This window comes from Ixodes scapularis, unplaced genomic scaffold, assembly GCF_016920785.2.
Source record: "Ixodes scapularis isolate PalLabHiFi unplaced genomic scaffold, ASM1692078v2 PGA_scaffold11__112_contigs__length_91849675, whole genome shotgun sequence".
NCBI lineage: Eukaryota > Metazoa > Arthropoda > Arachnida > Ixodida > Ixodidae > Ixodes > Ixodes scapularis.
In genome coordinates, this window is record NW_024609837.1 from 47840192 (window position 1) to 47853782 (window position 13591).

Consider the following 13591-nt stretch of genomic DNA (forward strand, 5'->3'; position numbering starts at 1 on the left):
ATTAGCTGACGCCAATCTAGCAACACAAAGGTTTACTTCAATTGTGCAAAAAGCGATTGGCATTTTTGTCCCAAAACGTATTTCTCAACTTTGGGTTTAACCAGAGTAGTTTTCCAATGATTTAAAAGTGTACCTTCAGAAAAAGATAATTTCCAAAGATAAAAGAAAAATGCTCCAGTTTGTGGTACACAAAATTCTGTATTTATAGTGCTCTGGCAAAAAAATCGTACTCGCGCAAATAAACAGTAATATATTGATGATGTCGAGCGCAATCTGAACGCCGCCCTAAGGTGTTCTGGAAGTTTGCAGAATCGCACACTCGAAAAAATGCACATGGAATGTCACTGTGGGATTGCTCTACCTGACACATTAAGTATTGTTTGTTGGCACCAGAGGTGGCAGATTGCTTTCCAGACTATTGTAGTAATGGTAGACAATTGGCCAGCCAATTATTCAGACTATTGACATAGAAGTAAACTGCCAGGATGATTTATAAGGTTTTAGGGTAGTTACAAATGAAAATGAGGCAGGCATCAGAAACCTTAAACCGAAGTTATCTAGTGGTGTAGATTGTACTCCGAGCTTTATAATCTAAGGTAGGGGTGACTTCTTTGCACCCATTTGAAAAATATTTTCAACTTTCTAATTCGCTCTTGTGTGTTCCCATCGTTATGGAAGAAAGTGGTTGTCGTGCCATTCTTAAAGGTGGGCAATTCATCGGTTGTCCCTAATCATTGGCCTGTTTTTTCTTGCTGTCCGGTTTTTCTAAGATGTCTGAGAAAGTACATAAAAGTATAATATATTACTTTCATCAAAAATTACCTGGTTCGCAGCACGAGTTTATTACGGGACGGTCCTTATAATTCGCTGCACCAATTGTTACGAGCAGAGGACAGGTAGATGTTGTTTATTTTGATATTTCTGAAGAATTCGACGAAATTGATCATGAGCTATTGCTCTACAAATTATTGTTATACGGTGGTTGTTCTAAACTACTTCTCTGATTTCAAAGCTATTTTTCATATAGCACAAATCATGTTCGAATTTCGAATTTACATTCTAAATTATTTTGCCTAACTTCAGGTAGCCCGCAGCGGTCGATTCTTCGGCCTCTTCTGTTTTTTTATATTTGTTAACGATATAGCTTAATGTATCAAAAACGCTGAGCTCTTATTGTTTGCAGATGATATTAAGATTTTTATGCGCTTTGCTAGTCCTCTTAGTTGTAATGCTCTTTAACATGACGTCAATAACATACTACAATGGTATTCGGCGAATAATGAAATAACATTAAATGAAAACCCACTAAAACTAAGTTTCCCTCTTAGCAGACCACACGCTGCTACGCACTTTACTTACTCCTTGGGAGGAGCTCCTATCGAAGGCGACTGTAATGAAAGATATCGGTGTGTGCCTTGATAGCGAGTTGTCATTCAATGCTCATGTTTCTTTCGATGTTGGCGGTGCAAAGAAAACTCTTGGTGTTATATCTCGTATAACTCAAAAGTTCATACACCCTGCTTGTATAATTCGTTTATTTTGTACTTTAGTTTGTTCGTGGCTTGAATTGGCCTCAGTGGTTTGAAACTCTCTAACACGTGCACATATTCTAAGCATTGGATCCGTGCAAAAATAATGATAGGCATTGTATATGACATGCACTTTCAGCGTCGCTTTTATTTTGATGATGCATAGTTTCTTACTAGTGTTTTACTTAGGTCTTTGTCGCATACAACATTCGAGCGTGATTTTTTTTTCGCAAGGTGGTAAATAATACGAATTGATGTTAACATACTTCTGAATTCTACCGATTTTCATGTTCCTTGTCGCGTTATCAGACATTTTACTGTCTTGAACTTTCAATCCTTGTCTAAACTCTCACCACTGTCCCGTCCTGTATGCAAATTTCATTTAAGAGAATCGATTTCTGTAGCCTGGACATTTTCATGGATTCCTGAGTTTTTTCGCCGGGACTTGGAGTCGTGTTGAGAGTTGAAACTGCACAACATTTTGTGTTAAGTGTGCCCACTATTTGTAGCCAGGTTAATTTGTACAATTGATGTTGCGCGCGTGACGTGTTTTTTTTTTTTTTTTTTTTATCATCTCGTGTGCACCAATGTGAAGACGTGCATGGTTGTTTTGGGACATAAAATTCTTATAAATTCAAGAGAAGATGATGCTTTAATCACTTTTATAATTCTAGAATTTTTATAGAATAATATTTATTGATTAATTATTAAAAGGTTCTACACTCATTCATGTCATTTTTAATATATATAATTTTCTAAAACAATATTCTTTCACACTTCGTTTTAAACGAATATTATATAAATTTATCTGTTTATCGCATTTCTCACTTTTACCTTGTCTTACACTACTAATGCATTAAGACGCAACTTGTAAGTCGCGCCTACCACTTCTCCTAGTCCTACTACTTCGCCTTGTTCTTAGCGCTTTATTGAGTTTTGTGATATGTGACCAACTAGGGAACGTGATGGCCCCACTCACCACATTGCAGTAACTAACCAGCCGAAAAGTAAATTTTGTAATAAATATATCAAAGCTGCATGCAACCTCATCGTCTGTAACCCGTAGCGGAAGGGTTTTATCATTAAAAATTAAACCGGAAACTCCGAGACTTTACATTTATTGAAATACTCCCAGCAGAAGAGATCACACATCAACTTTGTTTGGACTCCGTATTTCAACCTGCGATCCCGTGTTCAAGGTGGTCATAGCGTAGTGTCCATTCAGGTGCAGCGACGTCATCGTGACAGGAGAGCTCGCCGACCGCAAATTGCAGAGGTTTCTGAGACGACGACATGAAAACCAGGTCTTGGCGTCTTTGAGTAGGGCACTGCAGAATCCTCCACACTGTCGCTTCGATCGCTGGAAGAAAAGATAGATGTACGGATTGATGGCGCTGTTGGAGGAGGAGATGACGCCGAATAGCGCCACAACGTTGTGGTCCAGGATTCCCGGGTTCCCAAAGGCCAGGATCATTTCTTGGACCATGTATGGCACGTTGGTGACGAGGAATGCGCCAAACACGACCACTGTCATCTTGAGGGTATTGACCTAGAACGAAAAAGATGCAAGGAGACGCTGTGCGAGGTCTCTCTTTCAGGTCAAACATACCGTATTAAAAACAAACATATGTGCCCATAAGACCCATATCCCATAATACATGATGACCCTACGGAAAAACCCAGTATAACTTTTCGCTATCTGGATTATGGAACTGGAAATCTCTTTGGATTATATCTGGATTTCATACTTTTTTTTTTAATTTTATTTCTTTTTCTGCTATTTGATATTTCAGGTTTCCTGAAACACTTCCACTTAGACTTCCATTGCCATCATCGAGATATTGAAAGAATATCCTGTGCATTTCGTTAGAGAAAGAAATCGTTTGACCCATAATATGCATATGTTCATTGTAATAGGAAGCACAGGACAATTCTAAGTTTAGCCAGGGTTGTCTAGCATACTCTCTCTGTGTGAAGGCACATAAATGGCAATGTACTCTTCTTACCGCCTTTCACACTTTTCTAATTATCGATATTTCAATTCAAGGCGCACAGCACCGAAAATACGGTGCGTTTCGCTAATATAATGTTTGTATAAGACAAGCCAGATTATTCTTGGACCACTTAAAATGTTCGAGTCTGCTGATAAAACTGCTACGTATCGGCCTCCCTGCCAACATTTTACTTGATATCTTTTTTTTCTTTCGGGTGGTATCATAGTTAAGGGGTCGTATGTGTGCATTCTTTTAGTAGAGTACTTGTGTTCATTTTCAGGAACAAGCTTTTATTTTCGTTTTCTTGAGTCACTGACAAGTTGAGAAGGGTAGGGAGGAGCTTTAGTTGTCCCGACTCTTACGCGAGCTTCCTGCCTACGACAACGCATCGGCGTCTCATGGCCCTCGAGCTCGAAGCCAAAGCACACGGGAAGCCAAGAAGCACGCCCTGGAAGCCCGACGTTAGAGAGACACGCCCTGCCGTTCCCATCCCTGTCAGTAACTATGGATGGATATCAGCTCGTTCGGTGCTGACTAGCTCACCGAGTTTATTTTTCTGAACGCTCCAAAATACGATCAGTTCGTCATGGGAACATAATAGGAAAGAGTTTACAGAGTCTCTCGCAATACACAGAATAGAAGAGCAGCACACAGTAGAACAACAACACGTGATTAAATGTCTCGACGTAAGTCTAGAAGCTAAATTGCCGCAGCTCATAAGAAACAGATCCAGCAATAATATGACTCAAAATTAGAGCGCACCTCTTGAGGAGAAGGGGAGTGTACGGATGGGAGCGTATGCCTCTCTTCCTCATCCGTACCCTTCCCTCCTCCCCTTCTGCTCAACTCCCATTTAGCGAAAACTTTTCGCTAAATTCCCCTCTCAATTTGGCAGGAAATTCAGCTAAAATGTTTCAGTTAAATAAAGTGAGTTAAGTTTTTACGCTAAATTTAGCGAGGAAAGTTTTCCGCTAAATCTAGCGCGCCGTCTCATCACGCAACCAGCGCGGTTACGCCGAAGGTGACGACGACAGCAACGCCGACGGCGTAACCGCGCGTGTTGCATTCTGGGACGGCGACGCCGACGCTGCTGGTGACGCCACTCAACTAACACGGCAAAGGGCGCCTAAGACCTGCGCTTTAAAATGGGACAGACGCAGTTAACTCATTTTGGAGAGGAGGAAAGTGTGTGCAATATTCCTTATAAACAAAATAACGCCGTGCTTTAAAGTAAAATGACCCAACAAGGTGAAGGCTGCGAAACACTCCTCTTGTATTCTAGATCGCTAGTTGCGTCCTAAGATGCAAGTGTAAACGAAGCGATCCGACCGATCTGCGTGCAGCGTAATAAGCTCCGAACGGAAGCCGCGGATTTTGACCCGAGGCGTTCATTTAGCGCGCGTTGTCAGATTAACTGCTGTCGCACCGGACACACAGCCAAATTGCAGCCGGGCGACATTTGTTGGTTGTCTGACAGATACTTCCTGAAGTTCACCGTTCAAGGCTTTAAGGAGCCCACAGTTGTTATAGAAACTTTTTTAACGTTATTTGCGGAACAGCTTTGGAAACTGCAGATGACTGGTTCGCTCATATATTTAAAAAGAACTTGTAGTGAGCTTAAAAGGGCACGAATGTGTATTCTGAGATCCTCGTTTTACTGTCGTAACTCAATCTACGAGCGCTAAGCATCCTTAAAATATTTTAAATTACACTCATACCCGGCCGATTTTCATATTAAAATGTAATCAAAGATTGCGACACTTACCGTTCTCGCAGAACGAGAGATGTCGTCACTGAACCTTGATGCATGTTGTCGAGGGACGAACGGCACTTGTCAGCCACTCGCGAGGGATGGGCTCCAGCGTGGACGAGCGGCCGCCCACTCCCTCTCGTCCACGCGGGGAACCCATCCCTTGTGAGTGGCTGGCATGGGCCGACCGCGGTTCGACCATATTCCGCAATGTTCGGTAGCGCCGTCTATCGTTTTTTGACAGCGTTGAGTTTCGCCATTGTTTTATCACATTTTTCATTATTTTTCACTATAAATGTAATTTCCGTGTTTTTTTAGAACGCTTGAATTTGATAGATTGAGTTTTGAGAATGAAGCGAGGATCTCAAAAATCGCTTTAGTGTTCCTTTCAAAACAGTTATTCTGGTCCAAAACAAAACACACGAGCTCAGGCTTTTGCTTGTTTTTCTATGACGATATTTGTCCCGAAGTCACATTAGACTCCAAACGACGTTTGCTGTGATTACGACGAGAAATTTGAGGCGTCGAAGAATATCCGCTATCGCGATGGGGCATCAAACAACCGCAACTAGAAAGATATATAGAAATGTTCTTTGGAGCCCTATGTTGAGCGTCAAGGATTGGCCTCCGTAACTTGCAATCGATTATTTGTGTACTAGCTGTACAGCGGACGGGATATGCGAAACGTAACGACTAATAATTCATAGATTTATCGGGTCAAGTATGCGACGTCAGGGAGGAAGCACGTGCTTGCCTCCAGGACCCACGCTCCAAGGTCGCTCAACATACACCTTCGCTTTTTTCTCCTGTATCACACCTGATCTACGACTTCATCGCACCCACCTGGACTTCATTCGGCCATCAGCGACATCAGACGGTTGTGACTACTTGCTTCCCTTCCCTGCATTAACAAACTTGGTGTTGGGTCGAATTCAATCCCGATCGAGGATATTCGTGCAGAGACAGAAGACGGCTAAGTTCTTATGAAGCGTTCGATATCCCGATTCGGCGTACCTAAATGCCTTATTAGAGATCCCGGCCGCCAGTTTGAGTCTGCTCTATTGCTATAACTCATGGCTATACTTGACTCTTCAAGTCTTCGTACAGCCTCACATCACCCCGTACCCCATAGACTTGCGGAATGATTTCATCGATCAATTGAGTCTTCACTGCGTGCAGAAGAAACCGACGCTAGATGGACCTCAAAATTCCCAATTGTTCTTGTCGGGCTCCCCACTGCCCCGAAATCGGACATCGATTGTTGCGCATCTGAATTTTTCTACGGAGCAACCTTAGGCCAAGTCATATTCGTCTAATTTATTTTATGGTTATGCACAGATAATGAGAGAGAGGAGGAGACGAGAGGGGACGGTCAGAACCCCGAGCTCTGATTGGAGGCAATAGTGGGTAGACCTAGAGCTGGCAACCTTGTCTCCACTGCGCTCGTCGAACGCGCTTGAATGCGAAAGCCAGACGCTAGACGCCGGTCTTCCGCGTTCTAAAGCGTTCGACGAGTGGCGTGGACACAAGGGCAGGCAGCTTTAGTTCTACCCACCATTCATTCAAACCGGAGCTCGGGGCTCTGATGTCACCGCGCGCACTCGCCTTCACCTGCCCCTGGGTTTCTGGGAGCATAACCCCAATAGGATTTGAACCCGGAACTTGGTGAAATCATTAGAAAGGAGGGAGGCGTGCGTAACCTCTCGGATATCAGCACATCCGTTTTCGAGCCTGTTGTTTCTGCAGGCCAACCATAGGACGTAAATATCTCGGTATTTTCCACGACCGGCGATCGTAAGTCTTTCATCAATTTTCCTTTACCACGATCTTCCTTGGTAGTAACGTGGCATTTCGATAGTCAAGTATGCAAAAACGATTCGTTTCTCTCATACTTCTAGCGTTCTCGTCCCTTTTCTGCCAGCGGATTGGCATTTTTTCTGGCCAAAGCGAGAAGATATTTTCAGCCTGTCCTTTGGCGATCACAACGGGACGTCCCTTGACGGATCCAAGTTGCAAACGATTCCCTCACAAAGGTTCTCTCGTAACACCACATACGCTAGCACAAACGACATAAAGGGACGGCGCACGGCTGGGGCCCTAAAAACCCACGGTGGTGCAATAGGTGATGATAGAGCGGCTTGAGGTCTATGAGGTCGACCATCTTACAATTATCTCAGGATAATTTTTTGGCGTCAGATGTCACCCGTTCACTTGCGTGCGTGAAGACATTGTGGCGCTGCTGTGGGAGCGATATCTGACGCAATGGCCTCGCTCGTAGAGTCCGGTTTATATCGCCATCTTGCGCAGACAACAAAAATTCACTACGGGTTACGAATTAATTCCTATTCGCGCAGCTGAGAAACAAGTTTGTGGGAATCGGATAAGTTTCTTAAGGCTTGTAAACGTACGCGGGCGATAAAACGAATGGACGTGGGTTACGCGGTGAAGAACGAGCATTCTAAATAAATATCTAGCTCAGAAGTGCAAAAATAGTTTCGCGATCCTTTTAAACACTCTTTGACAAGAGGAACGGGACTGAAGATAAACGTAGCTTCACTATATTTATTAAAATACAGCAGAAGACATCGTTAATATCACCTTAAACGTTCTTGTTGTTTTTAGCGTTTGAAATAATATTTTTAGTTATAGCTTGGATATGCTGAGGCAAACAAAAGTTAACTAAAGAAAAACAAATCTTATTTGTCAATAGAATTTTAAATAAAACTATAAATATTGTGTTTTTTTTAATTATGACTCATTAAGGTATTAGATTCGTTCTTTGTTTTAATTCTGACTGAACAGCTTGTTCAGAAAAAGAATGTTAAAGGCGTGCAGAAAGGAGAAATATCATATTCTCTCCAAAGACCATCGACGACACAATTAAACGAAGAAATAAAAGCTTGGGCGACTCCCTGAGAGTTCATACTAGTATTAACAGCGCCAAATAAACACAGACAAAAGAAGAAGACAAAATGTCCTCGATAAAAATCGAAATTTCAAGTACCGCCAACCATTGTTGGAGAAACGCGCCGGACACTTGCGACGTGGGGTTGCTTCACAGCCATTCGCTTGCAAGGGTCATTCATTTCAGTGCCGCGCCGCTGTTTGCTTCCAAGGGCCGATCGAGATGCGGGCATTGTGCACCGTCGCCTTTGGCGTTTCTTGGAGGACAAACGCAAACACGTGGAGGGGTTTCAGGCAGGACACACAGAACGGCAACTACTGCGCTGTCTGTCAACTCAAGTTTCTTCTACTTCTTTGTATGAGGCAGAACCAAGGTTTACAGAAAACGAAAAGAAAAAAAAAACTGAAAACTTTTGCTCATTACCTTCAATTCTTTACCAAGTAGTATAGTTCTTTAGCAAAGAATGACACGAAAGGCGACGCTTTCGTTAAAAAACTTATAGAGGCCGAGAAGATCGTGCGCCTTATCTTCCAACGAACTATGCTAGATGACAGAAAGAATAAAACACAGAAAGGAACAAACACGGACGAGTGCATATTTTATGTTTTATTCTTTTCGTTATCTATTATACTTTACATAAAACTCTCGTTGTAACTATAATATATGAACTATTAACTATGAACCTGAGGAAGTAGTCACTGTAATAGGCGAAGGTTTTCAGTTATTTTTTTTTTCTTTTTATGTACTCTTTTGTCCTGTTTCACACATAGAAGTGTAAGAAGAAACTTGAGTTGATAGTCGGCGCTGTGTTTTGTCTTTCTATGTGTCTTCACCTTTCGCACGTGTTTAGTGCATATTGTTGTGGCTAATATAAAGAGAGCTCTTCTAACATCAAAGATGCTAAAAAATTGAACATTGCACGAATCAAATTTCGGCCTCTAAGAAAAACGAAAGAAAAAAACAGTACATATATGTCATGCTCCGGGAAACGATTTTCCTTCGCAGTGGTAATTACGAAACCACACGCTGAAATATTTTGCGCGTTTTGTACTTTCTTACTTTCCAGAGCCAGGCGCCACTTTTAAGCGTCGCAGTCCAAGCAGCGCGCCTCAAAAACACCTAACTTTTCCCAAGTTTCCCAATCCTAAGAGGCTTAACTTGCGCCCAAAGAGATTTTGTTGTAGAAGGGTAGTGAAAAAGCAATTAACTTTGGCTTTTTAATGGCTCTTGTGTGGCTCGTTATAAATCGCTGCCACAGTGGCAGATTCAATGTAAAGCTGAAGAGGTTAAAAAAACGAGTTAGGGGTGAAATTAGTCGTATTTTTTTCCCGTGAATTTGAATATAACGAGAATTAAACCCAAACGCATAGACAGACGAGAAAAAAAAAAGGTAAAACAAACCATTGTGTGTGACGTCATACCCAAAGGTTTCAGCTGACTTGCGCGTGACGCACATGAGAGAACGCGTGCAGCGCCATTAGAGAATATTCTTAGATCCTGTTTTCAGGCCACGCTATTTGTGGCGGGAACTCACGCTGCAACTTCAATGCGTGCTCAGAGGCGCGCGCCCGTAGCAATGCGGGCCTTTCAAAGCGATCTTCTAAAACTTCCTGTTGAATGCTCGGGTAAGGCTTGTGGGAGGCGTAGAAATGTAGATATATCTTCATATTGCGTCATATGAATCCGTCCTCGTAGCATAAGCGACGTGAAGGAGGGGTTTCGGTGCTATTTGGAAAGCGCTGTTCCGGCTGCTTGGCGCGTCGATCTGAAATATAATTTTGACATTCGTAATTCTAGAAACAGTATCAATAAATCTTAAGTTGTTTTATCTCAAATACAGATTTGATTCTATTTCATTAAACCAAACATGCCACTAACCAAACCAAACATCCAGAATTGGCATTTCCTCGGGAATTGATGCCCACAGAAGCAAGGTAACGATCAACGAACTAGACAGTGAATCTTAACTCCGGCACGTCTGAACTACAATATTTGTATACTCAATTTGTATTGATTTTTACAAAAAGAAAAATCTTCGTTAATAACCTCAGGCGCCAGAATATGCTGCAGTAACCACCCCCCTCCCCCCCCCCCCCCCTCCCTTTCCTGGGGTGTTCGAGTGACTGGGTAATAAAGATCTCTTGTCCGTCTGTTGCGTTTTAAACCTCGCCCCTGCCTTTTATTCAGGCCTGGGCAGTGATACTCTAAAAGTATTTGGGAACACAAATACAAAAATACGTATAAGTTAAGGCCGAAATACACATGCAGAGATACATTTGTATTTTATGTAACGGGATACGACTGATATACTTCTACAAAAATGGCAATAAAGTATTTCGGTTCACAGGTTCAGATGCAGATACATCTCAAAACCCATTTTTCCCCAAATGACGTCATGCTCTGCATACAGATATAATAATGCAAAGTATTGTACTCAGCGTCAAACGTATTGCAAATTCCAAATATCTCACAAAACACGAGCAGACATGAATTCTCAAACATACACATGTTTATTTTAATAAATAAATGGATTGGCACAGTTCAAAAATCAGTTACTACATGTCGGCATGAGCAGATCTTCAAAGAGCTTATCATTGAGGCACCGACGGTTTGGTCCCGGTAGAGGACTGGCGAAAGAAGAACGCCGGTCTACCGCCGCAGCCGAACATAAATTCGTGTTAAAGCGAATAAATACCGCTTTCACAGAAGGGAAGTCCTGAAGCATTGACACATTCATGTCTAAGGTCATCAAGGTAGCGGAACACCTCTGCTTTCGAACTTTTCGTCCCAATCTTGCTGATACCGAGGAATAACCATTTTTAAAGTCGCAAAAGACGTGGTTCGTGATCGGTTTTATCGTCCCACTGCACAACTCTTCTCGGCATGGTCCATGAGACTCTGCGGCTCGTACGAGCAAGTTTTCAAAGTGATAAGCTTTTGCCACCTCGCTTGAGGTTCACCGCATTTTCAAGTAAGGGTGTGAGAATGACACGAGTATGCTTTTTCAGTCTGAAAAGCGTCGACAATCGTTCCAAGAGGCCGGTGAGGCTGCTATCTTATATGAGGGAGCGTTGCCTGAATATTTGCCTAAACAGGATCAGCTTCTTTTCAACTGTGAGGACTGTCGGAAAAAGCTCTACGTAGTAGCCATTCTTTCTCGTCTGAAAGATGTCGATAGCTGCAAAGAAATGGAAAATCACAATATAGTGTGGAGTATTTTGTGCGCAGGCACAAATTCAAGGTGTACCCACAAAGAACTAGCAGTTATATTGAGGTAAAACAATTTTCAACAATAAAGTATATACACAAAAAGTACCTCACCTACTGCAGTTTCATATATAATATTCTGATGTTTGTTCAGGAATTCAAGCTTCGAATTTTGAAGCCGTACTAGATCAAGCTTCTCCGATAGGGACTTCAGTCTTTTCTTGCTGTTAAGACGCCCATCCAGGGAGTGGAAGAGTGAACTCCACCCAGTGATGCAGGACGTTAGCAGCTCTCGTGCAAGAAATGGAATTCCAATCTCCGCAGACGTTGGACAGTTGTACGAGCTACAGTATTGGGCACATTAAGCAATGGCGCTATCGTGGAGACGGCACGTGGTTTTTCTGCTGAGGGTTTTCTTGATGCCCGTTGTTGCGATAAGACAATGTATGACACGCGCAACGCAGATAAGCAGGAATGGTTGGTCGCGAAAGTTCACGGGGAAAGCTACGTCTACCTCCAGCCCAGTGAGTTAAAAGTAAATAGAGGCGTCTCAAATACACACGCGCTGGTCTCACTGACTAAAGCAAAAGCGAAATTTAGTACAAGAATGCTCAGATAAAGCAATCAAGTGGTTATAAGCACACATACCATTCGTGGTATCATCAATTCAAAATTCTTTGAAGGTCTGAGCAGCGTTGCTTCTATTGTCAGTACATATGCCGACAATCTCGCTCGTTTCTTAGCCAATGTCTGCGTAGACATCGCAACGTATAGCGGCCACCCGATGGTACGAATCAGTTCCGATGAATCGTCCGCAACCGAACACCGTAGACTTACATTTAGCGTGTAGGGCTCGATCGGAAAGGACCGAGGGGAAAATCAGGTAGAAACATTTGCACTAGCCGAAAATTACCGTGAACCGCGCTTAGCAATTCACACCGCATCTGCGTCGACGAATACGTTGGCGATCTGAACGAGGTCTTGAGTGTTGATGCATTGGCTGTGGGTGCTCGTGACGTTCAACGAGACGCTAAACGATTCTCCCTTCAATTCGCCTTAAAAGTGCTCAATGCTATTCGTGCCTTAGGAGGGGAGCATCCAGAACTTGAAAATGGCACTCGGGCGACGGGTTGGTTAGTTTCTTAGAGAAACTGTCCGCCATTTCTCTCGTGAAGAACCGTTCATTTGAAATCAGCTATAATATAATTAAATGTCCTTCTCGACGGATTATTGAATTAAGAAGGTTGTCTCACCCAGTGCAACGAACAATAAACTTTATGTTGAAACAGACAACACGTCTGCGGTGGTGCACAGGTGTGTCGTAGCTTCCAGTGGACATCCGGTGCTGCGGAGTTTATTATCAAATGCGTCGTCGATTATTCTGTTCTCAGCGACATTCCTGTCACTCCTGTTACTCCACATATGGAAAATCTCGTGGTTTTTTCCTTGTGCCACTGAAACTTTGCCGAAGTCCTCAAACGTATCTTCCTCAACAAACTTCAGAGGACACATGGTCCTAACAATCAAGTTTTGTAGAACTTGTTACTCGGGGAACTTTGCAGCGGGGCCGAAGTAACTGTTTATCCTTGACTGGGGTTATCCTTGTCCGGAGCACCCAATGGTTTTCGCGCGTTTACAATTTTGCTTCCAAGGTCTCTTCGGATAGTGTTCGTACTAGGACGCGCCGCTTGCATGTTCCCTTTCTTATGAAATAGCACTGGGGAATACTCCATAAACACATGTAAAACCAATGAACGTGAACACAACCAACTGAAAAGGCAGAAAGAGAAAATATAACTAAGTGGAAGAAGCGGTTCTTACTTTCGTGTGTAGCTTGAAATTCGATGTTAATCTCTTCGAACCCGAGATCACATTTCCACAGTGCAGAATTAATAACACTCACTTTCTAAAGATTCAGAAAACGTGCCGTTCAGAATAGAGCGGTCTGCAGGGGCCATACATTTTGGTCATTTTTCGTTCTCAACTTCTCGCACGGCATTCAGATGCTTCTGCAATCCTGTGTGGAGGTCGCCAGTGCCGCGGGAGAGGAGAAATGCCTGTGTTTCAAATGAGACGCAAGCCAGATAGCGCTCTTGTGACCTCGATTCGGCAACCTGTCTTTCTCCGATTCCGGTATGAAAGACAACAAACAGCAAAAGAAAGAAAAAGCAGGGTACGCTGTAGGGCTGGTTTTTTCATCTTAGTT

General features: G+C 42.9%; 1 pseudogene; it reads right to left on the minus strand.

Moving 5' to 3' along the window:
• Positions 1-2671: 2671 nt before the first annotated feature.
• LOC120844124 overlaps positions 2672-13591 on the minus strand; it is a 47407-nt pseudogene continuing 36487 nt past the window's right edge.